General features: G+C 37.5%; 1 pseudogene; it reads right to left on the reverse strand.

Moving 5' to 3' along the window:
- Positions 1–15,060: 15,060 nt before the first annotated feature.
- On the reverse strand, positions 15,061–16,131 carry LOC113623012 (transcription factor BTF3 pseudogene; annotated as a pseudogene).
- Between the last annotated feature and the right edge of the window lie 6,926 nt (positions 16,132–23,057).

Consider the following 23,057-nt stretch of genomic DNA (forward strand, 5'->3'; position numbering starts at 1 on the left):
TGACAGCCCTGGGCACTTCTGCTTTTAAGAGGATGGGGAGCTGAAGAGGAACCAGCAAAAGAGCAGAAGCCAGAGAAATAAGGAAATAGAAGAGAGTGGTGTTTTTGAAGGGAAGGGAAGGAAGTGTTTCAAGGAGGCAGCAGTATAATGTGAAGTGATGCTGATGGGTTAATGAAAATGAAGAGTAAGAATCACTGAATTTAGCAACATAGGTCATTAGTGACCTTCAGAAAAAGTTTCATAAACAAGGTCCTACTGTATAGCACAGGGAACTATATTCAATGTCTTGTGATAAACTATAATGGAAAAGAATATGCAAATGTATATATACGTATAACGGAATCACTGCTGAACAGCAAAAATTAACACAATTGTAAATCAACTGTACTTATAATTTTAAAAAATATTTATTTTTGGCTGCACTGGGTCTTCATTGCTGTGCATGGGCTTTCTGTAGTCGTAGCGAGCAGGGGCTGCTCTTCATTGCGGTGTGCGGGCTTCTCATTGCAGTGGCTTCTTTTGTTGTGGAACATGGGCTCTAGGCGCGCAGGCTTCAGTAGTTGTGGCACACAGGCTCATTAGTTGTGGCCCATGGGCTTAGTTGCTCCACAGCATGTGGGATCTTCCTGGACCAGGGATTGAACCCATGTTGCCTTCATTGGCAAGCGTATTCTTAACCATTGCGCCACCAGGAAAGTCCCTAAATCAACTATACTTGAATAACATAATTTTTTTTAGAAAAAGCAGTTTCAGGAGAGTATGGGGGTAAGATGATTGAAGAGAGTTGGAGATATGTATCACTTCCAGTTAAGGTAGTTAAATTGGACCAATCCTCCCACTGAGAACTAGAAAAGCTGTGGGGTGTGTGTGTGTGTGTGTATAGAAGTATAGATATGAAAATCTGAAACCTTCAGAAAACCATTAAGGTACTATAGAATTATAGGGCCAAAATCTGAGAAAAGAGGAAACTCAAACAGGTGCCTGGTGTTTGGGGTTATTTTTCCCCTAGATCCTGTTATGGAAGAGGCTGCCAAGATGCTGAAAACAGAATCAAGGTGCCAGGCAGACAAAATTTTGAGTTCAACAGCCATTAAAAAGGGGAGCCCTTTTAAGCCTCCCACACCCCAGGCTTTGGGTTGGAACCCCAAAGTGCTATACTCTAGGAATAAGATGAACCAGAAATAGACCAGTCTTCAAAGGGACTGAATGAACCTGTTGGATTGTTATCTGGGATTTGCAGGAGCAAAGTTAAATTTTGTATGAAGATGACATCACCAGTGTTTCAAGTTTATATGCAATTTTTCGTATATGATCAAACATAACTAAGAATAAAAGGAGATAAGACCTTGTAGTCGAAAGACAACAGATAAAAAGATGACAGAGCCAAAGGGAATCCTGATAATGGTGTTATCAATCCTGGACTTTTTAAAAATAACTTTAATATATACAAGGAATAGAAATTAAACAGAGAATGGAAAACTAGTTTTAAAAAAGAGCCAAATGGAAATTCTAGAACTGAGAAACACTTTGAAATTAAGAATTCAGTGGCCAAATTTAATGGTAGATCAGAGATGGTCAGTGAATAATGGCTGAGGATCTTGCACAACTGAAGAAACACAATAAGGCCATAGTCTTGAACCTCAAGTGGGATAAATAAAACCACTTGAGCATGGTAAAACTTCTGAAAAACCAAATACAAATTCCAAATGTATGGGAATTTTCTAGTTACCTTTTTATTATTGATTTGTAGTTTATTTATTTATTTATGGCTGTATTGCATGGCCTGTGGGATCTTTAGTTCCCTGACCAGGGATCAAACCCATGCCCCCTGCAGTGGGAGCACAGAGTCTTAACCACTGGACCACTTGGGAAGTCCCCTGATTTGTAGTTTAATTCCACTGTCATTAAAGAACATATTCTGTATAATTTCAATTGTTTAAATTGAAATTTTGGAAGAATTAAGTGAAAGAATATACTAGATTCCATCATTAAAATACTATTATAAAAATGTCAGTTTCCATCCAGTTGATCTATAGATTCAGTGCAATTCCAGTATAGATTCCACAAGTGTGTGTGGGAAGGGAGAGGTGGGGTGTAGAAGAATTGACAAGTGTCTCTAAAATGTATATGGAAATAGAAAAGGTACAGAACTAAATCCTTGACGAAAAACAAAGTGAAGACTTATTTTATAAACTAAAGTAACTAAGACTGTGATACTAGTGAAAGTATAAAACAGACAAATGAAATAGAGTCAGAAATAGATGCTCACCACAACAGCTAAAATTAAAGAGTGACAATGCCAATTGTTGGTAAGGTTATGGAGCAAAGAGAAATTTCGTATATTGCTGGTGAGAAAGTAAATTTGTAAAACCACCTTAGAAAACTGGCAATATCTGCTGAAGTACATTTTTCTGCATATCCTATATCCAAGCAATTTTATCACTAGGTATAAATCCAATAGAAAAGTATGCACTCTTCACCAACAGATGTACATAATGTCTCTAGCAGTGTTATTTATAGATGGCTCAATCTGTAAAAACCCAAATTCCCTCAACAGTGGAATAAACAAATTGTGGCATATTCATACCATGGAATGCTGTTCAGCAATTAAAATAAATGAACCACAGCTACATCATCAACATGATACCTCCTACAACTACAATACTGAGCAAAAGAAGCCAGGTAAAAATACATATCATTGAGGTGGCCAAAAAGTTTGTTCGAGTTTTTCCATAACATCTTACAGAAAAACCGAATGAACTTTTTGGCCAACCCAATATCCCATTGACACAAATTTCAAAAACTAATCTATGGTTTTAGAAATTATGGTGTTATAAATCAGGATAGTGCTGCCTTCAGGGAGAATAGAGAGGTTAAAGATTGAAAGGGGGCTTGAAGGAAACTTCTAAGTTGCTGGTAAAGTTCTTTCTTCACCTGGGTAATGGTTATATTTGTGGAAATCCACTGAACTGTATACTTACGACTTGTGCACTTTTCTGTACCTTTGTTATACTTAAGACCATCTCAACGATGCTTATAGATTATTACTACTTTTATTATTATTTTTTTTGGCTGTGTTGGGCTTCAGTAGTTTCAGCACATGGGCTTAGTAGTTGCAGCATGTGGGCTCAGTAGTTGCGGCATATGGGCCCTAGAGCACACGGGCTTCAGTAGTTGTGGCTCGCGGGCTCTAGAGTGCATGCTCAGTAGTTGTGGTGCATGGGCTTTGTTGCTCCGAGGCATAGGGGATCTTCCCGGACCAGGGATCGAACCCACGCCCCCTGCATTGGCAGACAGATTCTTAACCACTGCGCCACTAGGGAAGTGCATTACTACTTCTAAATCAACCCAAACAAGTTAGTCTCTCAACATATCAATGTTAACAATCTCAGTTTGTCTTTTGAGTTATTCAATTTAGGAAACATTTATTGAAAGCCTATTTCTTTATTTATCTCTTTATCTCTTTATTTATTTATGGCCACGCCATGCGGCATACGGAATCCTAGTTCCCCGACCAGGGATCCAACCTGTGCCTCCTGCGTTGGGAGCGTGGAGTCCCAACCACTGGAATGCCAGGGAAGTCCCTGAAAGCCTATTTATTAAGTAAAGGGAAGACATTTGGGACATTAGAGACTGAGTGGTAGTCCTTGCCTTTCATTACTAAGAGAAGAACTTTAAGCTGATTTCTTTTACTCTCTTAAGGACTGATAATAGTCTTTCACTCTACATTTATTGAGCATCTATTCAACACCTGGTGCTGGAAATGGAGCGCATTCACATAGACCTCACTGCTTCCTAGAGAATAGTCAAGATTCAGACGTTTGCAATGCACTGTGGTTTAGCTTCTACAGATTTTTCACAATCTTCCCACAAGAATACTTAGCAAAACTAAGACTCTAATGGTTACATCATGGAATCAGTTTCCTTTGAGGTGAAAACAGTGTTCATTTAATGAACAAAAGTACTTACAATGAGAAATATTATTGTATGCTGAGCAATTTTTGGAAAAGTCTAAGATTTTTTTTCCTTTTGGAAGAAATTAACTGGGAGATAGGTAGTACAAGAAAAAAAAAAGTTGTACATGTGGTCCCTGACTTACGAGGTTCGATTTAATGATTTTTTGACTTTACTGTGGTGGGAAAGCAGTATGTAGTATTCAGTAGAAACTGTACTTCAAATTTTTACTTCCAAACTGTACTTGAAATTTTGATAATTTCCCAGGCTAATAATATGTGGTGGGATACTCTCGTGATGCTGGGCAGTGGCCCGAGCCACAGCTCCCTGTCAGACTTGAGATCATGAGGGTAAACAGCAAATATACTTACAACCATTCTATACCCATACAACCCTTCTGTTTTTCAATTTCAGTACAGTATTCAATAAATTATATGAGATATTCAACACTTTATTATAAAATAAACTTTGTGTTAGAGGAGTTGGTCCAACTGTAGGCTAATGTAAGAGTTCTGAGCACGTGTAAGGTAGGCGAGGCTAAACTATGATGTTTGATAGGTTAGCTATATTAAATGCATTTTTGACTTATGATATTTTCAACTTACAATGGGTTTATCAGGATGTAACCTTGTTGTAAGCCAAGGAAAATCTCTATATATCTTCAGAATGTGGAAAACTTAGGAATCCTAAGGATATGAGCTAAACCTGGAAATGGCATTTTATGTTTCCGGCCAAGGTATGCAAGGTCAAATGGCTCCAAGTGCCAGTGCAAAGACTATATATATATATATATATATATATATATATATACATCAAATATTCATTGGCTCTGAGGGAGTCAGGAAAACGTATGTTAGCAACACACAGTGTTTCAGGGACAATTAATAGATCATATTTAGTTGGTTTTGGTTTGGAAAGGTTTGAGGTTATAGTGTAGGTGGTCCAGAATGTCCAAACAGCCTATGGAGTTTATACTACATGATTTTTCAAAGTAGCCTCAGTTTTAAAAGCTACAGAAGGTTTGGTTAAATAAGTTTAGGAAATTACAGCTGTGTATCCCTTCCTTAGAGATTTATAATGTATATCAGCATATTAAAGACTTTGAGAAATTCTGTAGCAACTCAAATTAATTTTGTGTTCTAAATTGATTTGACTGTGGAATTATTTTCTCATTTAAATGTAAAGCTATTAGAAGTTTTTAAGTTAGGTTTTAGATTAGGAATAAATAAAATAAAATTCATATTTTAAAATGTAAAATGTAAATTTGTATGTTCTTCAATAAAAAAAATTTTCTTCTAGTTACCCCCTTTTTCTGTTACTGTAGTTTTTATTTATCAGGAAGAGGTAAAAGAATGTACTAGAGTAGGAATATAGTGTTTCAAGTGAAAGATCTTAACAAACTACATTCTATAGCCAGTGCTGCTTAAATTTATTCTCCAGAATACCTCCTATTTGTAGAAGAGAAAAAAAGAATGCCCCCAAATGGAACATAGGATGAGCACAAAGCAAAAAGTTTCCTTTTTAACATTTATCAATTACAATGAAAAGTTATCAATTTTGGGACAAAATGTGTGTGATAGGTTCACCCAATAGCAATTTACTCTCTGGTAATTTCTTCCTATCTTACCAACAAATGTTATAAATGAAGAGACAGAACTTTAAAAGAGAAAAAAGCTAAAAATATATTGGGTTGGCCAAAAAGTTCATTCGGGATTTTCCCATAAGATGTTACAGAAAAACCCAAATGAACTTTTTGTAATATTACTGGCCAACGCAATATTACAGTGTGTGGTTCTCATGCAGCTGTTCAATAAGTGTATCCTTCTGGTGAGAAGACAAGTGTTAAATATTGAAAGAATTTTTGACCTGCTGGTTTCTTTCACTCTAATCTGGGAAATCCTGAAAGAACTTTCTGAAAGAAGAAAGATGACTGATGATGATATTCCTTTAATATAAGTTCACATGCTGTAATTTTTTTTATCATTTTCTCATAGTTTCTCAGCAGTGTGATTTCCTTCACATATTAAATGAACTAACAGTTTTAAATGACCCTAGAGGAAAGTCGACTCTTCATTCCAAATACAGACTTCATTTTTACAGGCGCAATCTTTTCATAGGCACTAAAACATTCACAGTTTTTCCTTGCCTTTGTTGATTTAGATTATAACACCTTGAAAAACTGTCCACTAAACAAACCAACACTCTGAGATACTCTTTATCACTCACTTTATCCAGGGTTTAAAAATTTAATATGATATTTTTATTTTATGTTAATACACTGTGAAATATAACTATGGAAGTGTGAATATGGTGAGCATCCATGTCACCACCACATGAATTAAGATACAGAACATCGACCATGATTTAGCAACATTTTGTATGTCCATCCTTTCTTTATTGGGTCCTCCACCCAAGGAGTGTCATCATTCTGACTTGTGATAGTCATTGCTTTTCTTTATAATTTTAAAACCTGTGGGCTTCCCTGGTAGTGCAGTGGTTAAGCATCTGCCTGCCAGTGCAGGGGACACGGGTTCAAGTCCTGGTCCAGGAAGATCCCTCATGCTGCGGAGCAACTAAGCCCGTGCGCCACAATTACTGAGCCTGTGCTCTAGAGCCCACGAGCCACAACTACTGAAGCCCATGCGCCTAGAGCCCGTGCTCCACAACAAGAGAAGCCACCGCAATGAGAAGCCCGTGCACCACAACGAAGAGTAGCCCCTGCTTGCCGCAACTAGAGAAAAAGCATGTGCACAGCGATGAAGACCCAACACAGCCAAAATAAAAAAATAAAATAAATAAATTTATTTAAAAAATAAATAAAATTTATAAAACCTATGCATGGCATCCCTAAAAATGTATCTTTAAAATATCAGGGCTTCCTTGGTGGCGCAGTGGTTAAGAATCCGCCTGCCATTGCAGGGGACATGGGTTCGAGCCCTGGCCCAGAAAGATCCCACATGCCGCAGAACAACTAAGCCCATGTGCCACAACTACTGAGCCTGAGCTCTAGACCCCACAAGCCACAACTACTGAGCCCATGTGCCACAACTACTGAAGACTGTGCGCCTAGAGCCCATGCTCAGCAACAAGAGGAACCATGACAATGAGAAGCCCGCGCACCACAACGAAGAGTAGCCCCCGCTCACCGCAACTAGAGAAAGCCCGCGCACAGCAACAAAGACCCAACACAGCCAAAAATAAATAATTTTAAAATAAAATAAAATCACTTAATTTTGCCTGACTTTGTATTTTATATAAGTGAAACCATACTGTACTTGTTTGTGACTTGCTTCTTTCATTTAATTATGTTCCTAAGAATCATCTGTTGTAGTTAATCCTTTCCATTGCTGTATAGTGTTCCATTACATAAAAATAATTTATTCTTTTTATTTATGGTGATGATCCTTTGAGTTCTTTCCAGTTTGTGGCTGTTACAAAAAATATTGTTTATAAATATTCTTGTACATCTCTTGCTGCATAGGTGCAAGAGTTTCTCTAGGGTAAGTAACCTAGGAGTGACATTTTTAGGTTATTAGATATGTTCCCCTTTACTAGATAGCACCAAACTGATTTCCAATGTGATTGTATCCGTTTACATTTCAACCATCAATGCATGGATGTTCCTGTTACTCTGCTTTTTACTTTTTTATTAGTATCTTGTAAAGCATTCAAGCATATTTTCATATGTTTTTGCTTGGCAATTTGAACTTTTATGAAGTGGCTATTTCTTGCCCCTTTTTCGGCTGGATTGTGTGTTTGTTTGTTTGTCTTTAGTAGTAGGAGTTGCATATATATTCCAGACACTAGTCCTTTGTTGGCTATGTTCATCACAAATATTTTCTCCCAGAAGTTCTTAATTTTAACATGTCAAAGCTATAAATCATTTACATCTTAAGAAATCCTTTCCTGCCCTGAATTTGTGTACATACTTGCCTATACTTCATTCTCAGAGCTTTTTATATTTGCATTTCACATTTAAGTCTTTAAATCCTTAAGTTTGAATTTTAAGTATGGTATAAGGAATCCAGTTTCTTTCCTTTTTTTCTTTTTTTAAACAAATGGATTATCAGTTACCCCAGCACCATTTATTGAAAGACCTTTTTAATTGGGTCTGTTTGTTGGCTCTATTCAGTTCCCTGAGTCTATTTGTCTCTGTCTGTAACCAGTACTACACCGATTTAATTACTTAATCTTTTTAATAAATGATATCTGGTAGGGAAACATCTGCATCTTCTTTTACAGTAGGTACTTGGCTATTTTTGGCTTTTGAACTGCCATATAATTTTAAGCTCAGCTTGTTAAATGCCACAAGATAATCTGTTGGGACTTTGATTCAGATTGCATTGTCTAGATAGATCTATGCTGTCCCTGTGGTTGTTGAGCACTTGAGGTGGTGACTAGTCTGAATTGAGATGTGCTGTAAGCATGAGATACACACCAGATTCCAAAGACTTAATATGACAAAAAGAATAAAATATTTCATTAATAATTTTCATACTGATTACATTTTAAAATAATATTTTGGATATATTGGATTAAGTAAAATACATTATTAAAATTAATTTTACCTGTCTCTTTTTGTTAATGTGGCTAATTAACAAAATTAAATTTGATTACAATTGTGGTTCACATTATGTTTCTATTGGACAGCACTGCTACAGATTAATTTGAGAAACATCGACACCTTTACAATATTGAGTATTCCAAACTATGAAATTGGCATATCTCCATTTATTCAAATTTCCTTTAATGCCTTTCCCAAAAACGTCTTATTCATCTTTTGTAAGACTTATTCCTAGCTACCTGACTCATACGTGGATAAATAGATTACTCTTTCATTGTGAAGAGCACACAGAAAAGTATACAAAACAGACCATATTCAACTTAATGAATTATCACAGTGCTAACACCTATGCAATCACCCAGGTAAACTACAACATTGCCAGGACCCAAGAAGCCCCTCTCATATCCCCTTCCAATGATTTCTCCCTTCCTCTCCCACCCTCAGAAGTAACCACTGTTAAAGTAATCAAAGAAGTCATTAGACTGAGTGGCCCTAATGCTTGTCAGCCTAAGAAAGCAAACTGAAACCTCAGGCAGAGTCCCATAAATGCATTGAAGGAAGAAATTGAAATCTAAGAACAGCCAGTCACAAACAGCCAACTAGACTTTCCCAAATAAGGCAATTGCTTAAGCTATAGCCAATCAAATAATTCCCTTGCTTTGTTTCCTATCTGCCCTATAAAAAAAACCTTTCCCCTAACTCCTGACAGGAGCGCACTGAAGCATTTTCAGTTTGGTGTTGCTCTTATTGGAATCAATGTTTGCTCAAATACACTCTTCAAAATTTTGATGTTCCTCAGTTTATCTTTTTTAACACTACTATTTTGACTTTCTGGTAATTGCTTTCTTGATTTCCTTCATCATTTTAAAAGTGATGAATGCATCCTAAACATTATTATTTTTTCTCCTGTTTTTTAATCTTCACATAAATAAAATCATAATGTATGTATTTTTTTGTGTTTGACTTCTTTTGCCCAACATTATGTTCCTGTGACTCATTCATATTCTTGTATGTCACTGTAGATAACTATCACCAGTATGTGGATATTGAGATTCTTTTCAATTTGGGGGTTTTACAAATAATTCTGCTATAGAACTTTCTTGTCTTTTGGTAAACATGTGCACAGATATATACTTAGGAATGAAATTGCTAGGTTGTAAGTTATACACAAATACGTGTGCGCACACACACACACACGGAGCACACACTTTAGTAGGTAACACCTAACAGTTCTTTGAAGTCATTGTATCACGAGCAATATATAAAAGTTCCCATTGCTCCATATACCTGCTAACATTTGGTATTGTCAGTCTTCTAACTTTAACCATTGTGGTTGGTGCGTAGTGGCATCTCTTTGTGGTTTTAATTTGCATTTTCTAGATGGCTGTTGTGGTTGAGTATGTTTTCCTATTTTTTTTAAACCTTTTGGCTATCCTCTTTGGGGACTTTCTCTTCTTGATTTTACAAGTTCTGTATATACTCTGGAAGTGAATCCTTTGTTGAGTATGCAGTCGGAGCTCCGTTTTCACAGGTTCTGCATCCATGGATTCAACCAAACACTGATAGAATATATTTGGGGGAAAAAATTCCAGAAAGATCCAAAAAGCAAAACTTGAATTTGCCACATGCTGACAACTACTTACATAGCATTTACATTGTATTTATAACTATTTACATTGTATTAGGTATTATAAGTAATCTAGAGATGATTTAAAATATACCAGAGGATGTGTGTAGGTTATATACAAATACTACACCATTTTGTATGAAGAACTTGCATTTCTGTGGATTTTGATATTTGAAAGGAGTCCTGGAACCAATCCCCTGGGGATACCAAGGAACAACTGTATGCATTGCAAACATCTCCCACCTTGTAGCTGGGATTTTCACTTTTTAAATGGTATTAAGAATTTCTTGATTATAATGTTCAGTTTATCAATATTTGTGGTTGATACTTTATGTGTCCTATTTAAAATGTATCTCCCTATTTCAAGGTCAAGAAGATAGTCTCCTATTTTAACTTTCTAAAACTTTATTATCTTACTTTTCATATATAATTGTATCATTTTCCTGGAACTGGTTCTTGTGTATGGTGTGAGCTGGGGTTAAGTCTCATTTCTTTTTTCCTTGTGAATGTCAAATTGCCCAACTTCAATTATTGAAAAGTCCGTGCCTTCCACACTGCTCTGCAGTACCACCTTTCTCCTATATCACATATCCATATATGCATGTTTCTCTTTCTATTTCATTGGTCTATGATGCTTTTTTTTTTTAACATCTTTATTGGAGTATAATTGCTTTACAATGGTGTGATAGTTTCTGCTTTATAACTAAGTGAATCAGCTATACATATACATATATCGCCATAGCTCTTCCCTCTTGGGTCTCCCTCCCTCCCACCCTCCCTGTCCCACCCCTCTAGGTGGTCACAAAGCACGGAGCTGATCTCCTTGTGCTATGCGGCTGCTTCCCACTAGCTATCGGTTTTACTTTTTTTTTTTTTTTTTTTTTTTGCGGTACGTGGGCCTCTCACTGTTGTGGCCTCTCCCGTTGCGGAGCACAGGCTCCGGACGTGCAGGCTCAGCGGCCATGGCTCACGGGCCCAGCCGCTCCGCGGCATGTGGGATCTTCCCGGACCCAGGCACGAACCCGTGTCCCCTGCATCGGCAGGTGGACTCTCAACCACTGCGCCACCAGGGAAACCCCGGTTTTACATTTGGTAGTGTATATATGTCCATGTCACTCTCTCACTTCGTCCCAGCTTACCCTTCCTCCTCCCCGTGTCCTCAAGTCCATTCTCTACGTCTGCATCTTTATTCCTGCCCTGCCCCTAGGTTCTTCATGCATTGGTCTATGATTCTATCTTTGAGCCAGTACCACTGTCTTAATACCATAGCTTCATGTTAATACTTCATATCAGGTAGAGCAGATTCTCCCACCGTGTTTTAATTGACTCTCCTGCCTGCCTGCATTTTCATATAAATCTTAGAGTCAGTCTGAATATCCACAAAAAACTTGCTGGGAATTTTGATTTGAACTGCTTTGAATCTATAGGTCAATTTGGTTCCTATAAAATACTGTCTTCCAATCCATGAATATGACACATTGTTAGAAATCAGGATAATGGTTATTGCCTGTTTTGTGTTTTATATAAATGGATTATTTTATACTTGTTCAATATTAGGTTTGTGATGTTTGTTAATTTTGTTGCTTGTAACTGTAGCTTTTTTTATTGCTGTGTATTATGCCATTGCATGAATGAATACCCCATAATTTGTGCATCCATTCTATTGTTGATGGGCATTTATGTGGTTTCCACACAATTTGAGGTCAGTATGAACAGTGCTGTTAATGACATACTTGTTCATGTCTTTTGATAAACGTATGTTCACATTTCTTGTGGTGTATATAAGCCACCTGATCTTTAAGTTAAAATGGAAAGTGCTGTGCTGGTGACTTCTTCCTCTTCTGGTCTAACAGTTCATCAACTCTACTGGTCCAACAAACCATCAACTCTATCATGTATATAATGCTTATTTCTCCTAAGGGGTATTTTTCTGGACCTCATTTCTTTTTCTTTGGTTCCTTTCTCAGATGTAACGTTTGTGTTGTTTGGTATTTGTCCCTGCAAAAACTCTTTCATCTTCTGCCTCTCATTTAACAAAAAGTCCCTTGGGATCTCATAAATACTTTTAAGATTTGATATTTTACCCAGGCATTTTGAAGGCTTTCAGTGGGATAGTTGGCCTAGGTGTTTACCTTCCCATACTACTGGAAGTAGAATTCAATAGCATTTAACATACATTTACTAATCACTTACTATATATCAGGCTGTCTTCTAGGTTTAGGGATATGGTACTGAAAAAAACAGACAAAATCTCTACCTTCATGGGGCCTACATTCCTAACCAATATCTCTACAAATATTCCTTCTGTCCTTTTCTCCCTTTTCTCCTTGTGTTCAGCTTAAATGTATGTTAGACCTCAGTCTTTCCTCAGTATCTTTGAACCTACCTTTTGCATCTCTGTGTCTCCATCCTAAATTATGGATAATTTCTTCAGATAAATCTTCTAGTGCATTAATTCATGTAATGGAATCACACATGTTTTCCCCCTCAGTGAATCAACTTTTATAAATACAAGTGTTCAAATCACTATTATTTTATTTTGTTTATGTATGTACATATATATGTGCACATTGTGCAAACACACACATATATCTATAATCTATCAGTTAAAAATCCAATTTAAAATATTTAAGTGATGTATGAATATGCATTCTCACTCATGATAAGAAGTATTCCTAGAGAATGTTACACAAGCTGCATACGCTTGTGTGACAAGTGCATAGCAGCCTCATTGCCAGCTACTACTTGTAGTAGTTTTGGCTATAACTATGCATTTTTTTCTGGTTGACTCCAAGTTCACAAATTTTTCATATATCTTGTTAAAAGTTTCTTCACTTTGAAAATAAATGTCTTCTCAGATATCATCAAATCAAATATGGCAAACAAGGAATAAATAATCAAAAAGTCAGTACAGTGTGTAATTTTATCCAAAAAGAAGAATTCACTTAATCCCTGTCTCTCATCCAGTTAAAATACCTTTTACTATGTAATGATGTTTCAGACATTTAAAAAATAGCCAAAATCATAGCAAACACCTGTGAACTTATTATCTAGCTAATAAAAAAATGTGTTCCTAATTTCCCTTCCCCCACTACCAAGAGTCAAGTTTTAAGTTTTTTACTAAGTTTTTTAAATATACTTTTTGAGCATGTTAAGATTCATCACTTTATAATGTCTTTTAACAAGGGCACTTTCTCAGCTTGCCTGTCATTTAATGACCCCAAATTAATTCATCTTAATGATTAAACAAATTTTCTCCATTATTATGTGAGCCTCACCTTTATTCTCAGGCAGTGTCAAAACTGGCCTTAAGTAAATTCATATACATAAAATTGATGGGTCAATGAGACCTTTGAAGCATATTGGAAAATTATACAGATTTATACTCCTACCAACTACATATGAAATTGTTTTTCTCCTTATATCCTTATCAGTTCTGAGTTTTGTCAACTATATTCTTTTTTTTGGCAATCTCATTAATAAAAACCTTGTACTGATTTGTATTTCTTTAATAAAGAATGAAACATATTTTCTAGTACATTTATAATTTGGGGATTTTTTTAACATTTAGTATTTTTTCATATGGTAGTTCTGTTTGTAATTTTTTAAAATTTTTATTGAAATATAGTTGATTTACAATGTTGTGTTAGTTTCAGGTGTACAGCAAAGTGATTCAGTTATCAATATATATAAATATATACTTTTTTAACATTCTCTTCTATTATAGATTATTACAAGATATTGAGTATAGTTCCCTGTGCTATACAGTAAGTCCTTGTTGGTTATCTGTTTTATATATAGTAGTGTGTATATTTTAATCCTAAACTCCTAATTTATCCTCCCACCTTTGGTAACCATAAGTTTGTTTTCTATGTTTGTGGGTCTATTTCTGTTTTGTAAATAAGTTCATTTGTATTGTTTTGTTTATTTTTATTTTTTAGGTTTTTTTGGCCATGCCACGTGGCTTGCGGAATCTCAGTTCCCCAACCAGGGATTGAACCCAGGCCATGGAAGTGAAAGCCTGGAATCCTAACCACTAGGCAGCCAGGGAACTCCCTGTATCTTTTTTTTAGATTCCACATGTAAGTGATATCATATGATATTTGTCTTTCTCTGTCTGGCTTACTTCAGTTAGTATGATAATCTCTAGGTCCATCCATGTTGCTGCAAATGACATTATTTCATTCTTTTTTATGGCTGAGTAATATTCCACTGTATATATTATATTTAACTTTTAATTTATCTGAAATTTATTTAGTTGTTAAAAAAAACAGGTAGAGGGGCTTCCCTGGTGGCACAGTGGTTGAGAGTCTGCCTGCCGATTCAGGGGACACTGGTTCGTGCCCCGGTCCGGGAAGATCCCACATGCCGCAGAGTGGCTGGGCCCGTGAGCCATGGCCGCTGAGCCTGCGCGTCCGGAGCCTGTGCTCTGCAACGGGAGGGGCCACAACAGTGAGAGGCCTGCGTACCACACACACACACAAAAAAACAGGTAGGGATCAGCTTCTTTTTTTCCCAAGTTTCTGTTAGTTGTACCAGTATAATTGATTGGATAACCTTTGTCTTCCCTATATTGAAATGCACTCATATAGCAAATTACCATGTGTTCCTGGATCTATTTATGGACCCTAGTCTATTCAACTGAGTGCTGTATTGTATTACTTAAAGTTATTTTATAGTAGGTTTTAATAGCTATTTTTTATCTATGCTAAATCCTCCCCCAATTATGCATTTTTTTAAAACGAAGTGAAGATGGGCTTTCCTGGTGGCGCAGTGGTTGAGAGTCCGCCTGCCGATGCAGGGGACACGGGTTCGTGCCTGGGTCTGGGAAGATCCCACATTGCCGCTGAGCGGCTAGGCCCGTGAGCCATGGCTGCTGAGCCTGTGCGTCCGGAGCCTGTGCTCCACAACGGAAGAGGCCACAACAGTGAGAGGCCCGCGTACGGCAAAAAAAAAAAAAAACAACCCAAAAAACTAAGTGAAAAACTTTATTAACTTTTGTTTCAAACTTTATTACCAGGCTTCTACAGCTTAATTAGCTGCAAAGAATGAATTGTGTATAAGCAAAAACTGAAAAGAGCTTCAGTGTCCAAGGGGCTTGGGCTTTAAAATATTAGAAATGTATATTTTATCAGACACAGGGACAAAGTTTTAAAAAGTAGTCTTAATATAAAATAGCAGCACCCAGTAACTTCAAGTTTCATCTTCAGAAGTTGACTCAATTCAGTTTGTCTCATTCTTGAAAGCCTCAGCAAAATTCTCCATAAGATCTGGAATTTCATCATCACCATCCTCTCCAGTAGCAAGCAGTGCTTTTCCATCCACAGATTATTTTGGCAGCGCTTCAGCCAGTTGTTTTAAACTAGTCAGACTGTCTGCACCAAGCTGGTTTAAGATGCCAGGTAACATTTCTGTCAGCTGCTTTGTTTCAGCATGGCTAATAACAGTGAAAGTGTTGGCTGCCAGAGATGCTTGAAATTTAGAGTTGTTAATGTGCATCACATTAACTTTTCAATACCAGAGATGTTGTTTACCCCTAAGTTTCTTTAAGGAGAAGTTTGTTTGTTTGTTTGTTTTAAATCATCTGTTGTAGCTGTTCTATGAACCAACTTCTTTCTGTGAGCAGTTCCTTTCCCACCAATGTTCACTTGCGCCTGCAGTTCTGTGAGTTTCTTCTGGTTCATGATAGTTTCTTTCATCTTGAGGGAGTGGAAATGGGGCCCTGTGGGGGGACCAGGTCTGGCGCTCAGGGGGTCTCAGGCAGACCAGTTGGGATTAGGGACACACATGGGGTGCCCCCAATTATGCTTTTCCAAATTTCCCAAAATATATATTTATTTTTAATTGAAAACTTTAGAATCACTTTTCAAGTTCCCCCCAAAGTTGTAATTTGATTGTGATTGCACTGACTTTATAATTTAGGAATAATCTGTCTAAATCTGTCTAATCTGTCTAAACAGAAACTAGTATGCCTCTCCATTTATTCTGTCATCTATTTTAGTAAAATTTTATAGTTTTTTTAATACAGGTCCTGCACATATTTATTAGGTTTAGCCACAGGGTTTGTGTGCAGGTATCTTTTTAATAAGAATTTTTCCCTTTTCTGTATTTCCACTTAGTTGTTGTTTGTATATAGGAAACTTTGGAATTTTTTTTCCAATTTGCAGGAAGCTCTTTTGTTTTCCTCTTGTTGAAGTAGAGACTTCTGTGTCTCTGTCCACATCCCCCCCAGTCCCTCCCCCACCCCATAGTTGATTGGATCCTAGCTGAAAAGATCAGGAGAGGCACTTCACCAGGAAGACAAGAAAATTTATTTTTGTATAAAATTTATTTTGGATCTATAATATGTTTACTGATTTGAATAAGGCTTATTTCATTAACATGTAATTTCCCCCCTGTAACTGTTACTAACAATGCACTCTGTTGAATCTCCCTCTGGTATCAGGTTCTCTTTAACAATTCAGTCCAATTTCATAGCCTTAAAAAACACCTTTATTGTGAAAAGGAGGGACAAAAAGTGTTTAAAAAGCTTCTCTGACTGCACCTTGTTTTATAGTTTTGATTTTGGAACCATGTGAACATTTCCTATAAGTAAAAAACTTGGATCAAAAAGGAAAAAAAAACTCCTACAAATCTGAAACAAATGGATACAAATGAACCTAGGAGTATATAAAATTGACAGTATAAGCCACACAGAAAAAAAAAATTATTTCAAATGACATTAAAACTCAAACTTTTAATGTAGCTCCATGGTGAGTTATATCCTAGAGAGCAAAAAGAACCACAATGAAATATTTAGTTGCAATTCGTAGTTCTTTTTGTTTTTTTGACCACACAGCTTGTGCAAGTGAAAGCTTGGAGCCCGAACCACTGGACCACCAGGGAATTCCCACAAATGATAGTTCTATTGTTAGTACTATTAGTTCTATTGTTAGTAGTAATACTAGTATTGTTGCTTTGAAACTACTTTATGCATAATATACGTTATATATGTATATGCATAATCAAATATGTAATCATGTTAATGTCATTAAAACCAAGATTTTCAGTGTGAAAGCAAAGAGATACAAATATAATAATCGATGATTTAATTTTTCACTTGAATTGGAAATATCCATATGAATGCATGATTTATTTTTCTTTCTGAAATTCACATATTTCCTAGTTTTATTTACTGAGAGGGCATAGAAATAATGACAGTCTGGTAGAAGTGAGCATCCCCAGTGCTGATCATAGTCTCTAAAAGCCATTTCTCAACAAAAGGAAGAAGGGTTCCTTGAAAAAAATGGCTTATTCTAGGTCTGGGGCAGGAAATGTACCAGATGAGCTTGATACCTCTTGCTATGCCAGAAAGCAGGAATGCTATCAATACCACTGAGATTGTGTGGATACAGGGGTCAACTTCAAGGAGTTCACATTGGCCAAATTTGGGACAATTTGAGCCTTGAATACTGCAATGTATAAAGCATAACATATACAGGCATACCTCATTTTATTGTGCTTTGCTTAATTGCGCTTTGCAGATACTGTGCTTTTTACAAATTGAAGGTTTGTGGCAACCCTGCCTCAAGTAATTCTATTTGAACAATTTTTCCAACAGCATTTGCTCACTCCATGTCCCTGTGTCACGTTTAGGTAATTCTCACAATAATTCAAACTTTTCCATTATTATTATATTTGTTGTGGTGATCTGTGATCTTTGATGTTACTATTGTAATTGTTTTGGGGCACCACGAACCCGTGCCCATTTAAGATGGTGAACTTAACCAATAAATGTGTGTGTTCTGACTGCTCCACCTGCTGGTCGTTCCCCTGTCTCTCTCCTTCTCAGACCTTCCTATTCCCAGAGACACAATATTGAAATTAGGCCAGTTAATAGCCCTACAACGGTCTCTGAGTCTTCAAGTGAAAGGAAGAGTCCCACATCTCTCACTTTAAATCAAAAGCTTTGTGAGGAAGACATGTCAAAAGCCAAGACAGGCCAAAAGCTAGGTGTCTTGACAACAAACAGTTAGCCAAGCTGTGAAGGCAAAGGAAAAGTTCTTGAAGGAAATTAAAAGTGCTACTCCAGGGAACACAAGAATGATAAGAAAGCAAAACAGCCTGACTGTTGTAATGGAGAGAGTTTTAGTGGTCTGGACAGAAGATCAAACCTGCTACAACATTTCCTTAAGCCAAAGCCTAATCCAGAGCAAGGCCCTAACTTTCTTCAATTCTAGGAAGGCTGAGAGAGGTGAAGAAGAAAAAAAGTTTGAAGCCAGCAGAAGTTGGTTCGTGTGGTTTAAGGAAAGAAGCTGTCTCCATAACATCAAAATGCAGGGTTAAGCAGCGAGTGCTGATGTAGAAGCACTAGAAGATCTAGCTAGGATAATTAATGAAAGTGGCTACATTAAACAACAGATTTTCAGTGTAGATGAAACAACCTTCTCTTGGAAGAAGATGCTATCAAGGACTTTCATAGGTAGAGAGGAGAATTCAATACCTGGCTTCAAAGCTTCAAAGGACAGGCTGACTTTCTTGTTAGGGGCTAAAGCAGCTGGTGACTTTAATTTGACGCTAATGCTCATTTACCATTCTGAAAATCCTAGGGTCCTTAAGAATTATGCTAAATCCACTCTGCCTGTGCTCTATAAATGGAACTACACAGCCTGGATGACAGCACATCTGTTTACCACATGGCTTACTGAATATTTTAAGCCCATTGTTGAGACCTACTGCTCAGAAAAAGAGTCCTTTCAATATATTACTGCTCTTTGAAAATGCACCTGATCACCCAAGAGCTCTGATGGAGACTGACAATGAAATTCATGTTGTTTTCATCCCTGCTAACACAACATCCATTCTGCAGCCCATGAATCAAGGGATAATTTCAGGGACTTCCTTGGAAGTCCAGTGTTTAAGACTCCGCGCTTCCAATGCAGGGGGCGGGGGTTCGATCCATCCCACATGCCACATGGCACGGCACCCCCCCCCACCATAAAAGGGGTAACTTCAACTTTCAAGTCTTTTTTTTTTGGCTGCGCAGCGTAGCTTGTGGGATCTTAGTTCCCCCACCAGGGATTGAACCTGGGCCCTCGACAGTGAAAGAGTAGAGCCCTAACCACTGGACTGCCAGGGAATTTCCCATCAAGTCTTATTATTAAAGAAATACATTTAGTAAGGCCATAGCTGCCATAGATAGTGATTCCTCTGATGAATCTGGGCAAAATAAATTGAAAACCTTCACTGTTCTAGATGCCATTAAGAACATGGCGTGACTCATGGGAAGACATAAAAATATCAACCTTAACAGGAGTGTGGAAGAAGTTGATTCCAACCCTCATGGGTGACTGGGAGGGGTTGAAGACTTCAGTGGAAGAAGTCACTGCAGATGTAGTGGAAACAGCTCGAGAACTAGAATTAGAAGTGGAGCCTGAAGATGTGATGGAATTGCTGCAATCTCATGATAAAACTTGAATGGATGAGGTCTTGGTTCTTACGGATGAGCAAAGAAATTGATTTCTTGAGATGGAGTCTATTGCCGGCAAAGATGCTGTGAAGATTGTTGAAATGACAGCAAAGGATTTAGAATATTACATAAACTTAGTTGATTAAGCAGCAGCAGAGTTTGAGAGGATTGACTCCAATTTTGAAGGAAGTTCGACTGTGGGTAAAATGCTATCAAACAGCATTGCATACTACAGAGAAATCTCAAGGAAAATTCATTTGATGCAGCAAATTTCACTGTTTTCTTATTTTTAAGAAATTGCCCCAGGCACCCACAACCTTCAGCAACCATCACCCTGATCAGTCAGCAGCCATCAACACTGAGATAAGACCCTTTACCAGCAAAAAGATTATGACTTGCTGAAGGCTCAGATGATGGTTAGCATTTTCTAGCAATAAAGTAGTTTTAGTTAAGGTATGTACATTGTTTTTAGACATAATATGCTATTGCACACTTAGTAGACTACAGCATAAAGTAAACATAACTATTGTAGGCACTGGGCTGGAGGGCTTAAGGGAACACTACCTTAACCATCACAAATCTTTATGATTTCAGTTTGTTCCCTCAGTATTTTCCTTGTTTCTGTAGGTTTGAATGAATGGTTTTTAACCTCTGACCCATATTTTCAATTGAAAATAAAATGAAAAGTTAGTACACATTAGAAAAATAGTCAAGTGAGAAGGGGCCAGGATAGTAAAAACTGCACCTTGAGAATGGTAAAGAAAGCTTCATGAGCCTGGCAGAATTCAGACTCTGTAAGGTTATCACCCAGCAGTCCATGTCCCTGTTGAGGAACTTTGGTGTGTGAGAGGCTCTCTCTCTCTCTGTCAGAGGCAATGCTGTGTAATCATTATCCCTGAGCAGACAGGTAGATGAAATTTTACCCCCCTCCTCCCCCTTGCCTTTAGGTGGAGCCATGTACGTAGTTCTGGCCAAAAAAATGTAAATAGGAATAATATAAACCACTTCCAGACCTGGTCTTTGACAGCATCGAATGTAGTTCTCCAGCTCTTTTCTCCCATCACTGCGGCCTTGGATATCTCATATTCCAGATGGTGTAGCCACTGGTTAGCTGCTATTCTTTTTAAAAATCCTTTATAAACACACAAACAAAAACCGTTTTTTGAATTTTAATCACCCAATTGTTGTGAGAAATGACATTTGGTCTTGAATTCTAGATTCATATCAAGGCTACCAGTGAGTGAGTCACAAAGCCAAAGTTGTACTTTTTTGAAGGAGGAAGTGGGGTGAGGGTAAGAGAAGGGATAAAGGCAATGAAGAATGATAATCAAACAGAAGACATTTGTGGAGTGATTCATTACTCTCCCAAGAGTTCAGAGGGATATTTTTGCACTTTGTCTTGGCCAGCTGAGACACAGAATCATACACCTCATAGTTACATTAGTGACAATGTCATGGTCTCCCATAATGTTGTTTCTAAAAATGCACATGCTTAGAAGTTCAAGGGTCACAAGGGCTTCTAATGCTGAAATGTGCAAAGGTGCAAAATTTCTGCACTGCTGCCTTTGGGAATGAGATATTTTAGATGGCAAGAATAAAAGAAAAAAAAGAGATATTGAAGATGGCATAGGTATGAGATCTTGAAAATATTAGAAGTTAAAATAGAGTTAAGGTTAGTCATAGTACCTAATGGTTGTAAAGTGAATTTCTACTTTTGTGGTTATTTGCAGGAAACTTAATATCCCAGCCAAATTTTGCTTGCCCCCAAAATTACTTTCAAGATAGTTCTTTTTGCCATCAGTTCACACATGTGTAAAGGAATATAAATTCATTTTAATATAAGTTCAAGAAAAATGTCCCTAGAAAAGTGATGACAGTTATTTCCCAGGATCTCATAATATGTTCCAAATACAAATATCTATTACTCAATTATTCTCATTGTTAATGAAGTTGACTGAGAGTTAATATCAGATGTTCCTCCAGTTATAGAAGACTGGTTAGTCCAGAGGGGTAACTCATGTAGAATGAAACAATTATTAAGAACAGTCAAGTTGATATAATAGTGGAGACACTTTGGAGTTTCCTTCAGAGGTATCAAGATGTACAATGTTGTGACGTGAACAAGGACATAATTAACACGCTTTAAAATTTTATAACTAGAAAGAAAATTTGTCATTCTAAACCAACCATAATAATCACAACATTCAAATAATTCCAGAAACTTCCAAAATAGAGTGACATGTGAAGATGAATTCCCAGTATCTCTTTCATCACATTGTAGGAGATAAAGAAACAAACAAAACATAATCCCACATGATCCAGGAAAAAATCACAAGTTATCAGGCTTCTCAGACTCACTGGCCTGGATGACATCATGCCACATATTTCTGGGATCTCAACTAGCAACCTTGCCCCACAAAAGCTTTATAAATCGGTAAAAATTGCCCTGGATCCTATTGATTTGATGTAAAGTAAAATATTATTTGGTGGAGGAAACATATACTTAAGAAGGTTGTTCTGTGAAATCCTGCTGTAATGAAAAATGTAGACTCATAAAAATCATAGATGGTAAATAGTGTTTGAAAATATTTTGTCTTTAGGAAATGTAAAATAAACTTCTAAGGTGATAGTAATACAAAATGTTTGAGGGCTTCCCTGGTGGCACAGTGGTTGGGGGTCCGCCTGCCGATGCAGGCGGCGTGAGTTCGTGCCCCGGTCTGGGAGGATCCCACGTGCCGCGGAGCGGCTGGGCCCGTGAGCCATGGCCGCTGAGCCTGCGCGTCCGGAGCCTGTGCTCCGCGGCGGGGGAGGCCACAGCAGTGAGAGGCCCGTGTACCGCAAAAAAAAAAAAAAAAAGTTTGAGGCATTTGTTATGTGGCTGCTTTCTATGAAGCTAAGGTGAGCTCAAGTCATGGTGACTCCTGAGGCTAAAAGGATGGGTATATTTAGTAGTAGAATTGTAGTGGATTTAGTGGATTAATTCTGGTTGGTGGGCAAAGTCTTGGAAAGAACCTTCTCAAATGGTTTCTTGTTGTCTTCATCAGCAGCTGTACGTTGTTAATAGAGTTTGATAAGTTAAAATGGTACCATCTGCTTATTCTTGAGGTTAGACTGTACATTTTTGTGGTTGTTCTTGTTCTTGTTCATTCTTTATTTTTTTGGCCACACAGCTTGCAGGATCCCCAACCAGGGATTGAACCTGTGCCCCCTGCAGTGGGAGGCCAGAGTCCTAACCACTGGACCACCAGGTAAGTCTGTGCTCTTGTTTTTTAAACTAAATAGTAGGCTTGTGTGTGGTGAGTCATTGAGTGTTATCCTGTAGATACAGACTTAGTAGAAGAATAGACATGTGTGCTTGAATTAGGGTACCGCCTGTTGGATCCAGTCCATCTCTAGTCCTTCTGCTCCGTGAGGTAACTGGGCAGGTGAGGCCAGTATTCATGGCCCAGAACCAGGCTACACCC

This window comes from Aethalodelphis obliquidens, unplaced genomic scaffold (assembly GCF_003676395.1).
Source record: "Aethalodelphis obliquidens isolate GAN/ISIS:26980383/991018 unplaced genomic scaffold, ASM367639v1 scaffold10, whole genome shotgun sequence".
NCBI classification, from domain to species: domain Eukaryota; kingdom Metazoa; phylum Chordata; class Mammalia; order Artiodactyla; family Delphinidae; genus Aethalodelphis; species Aethalodelphis obliquidens.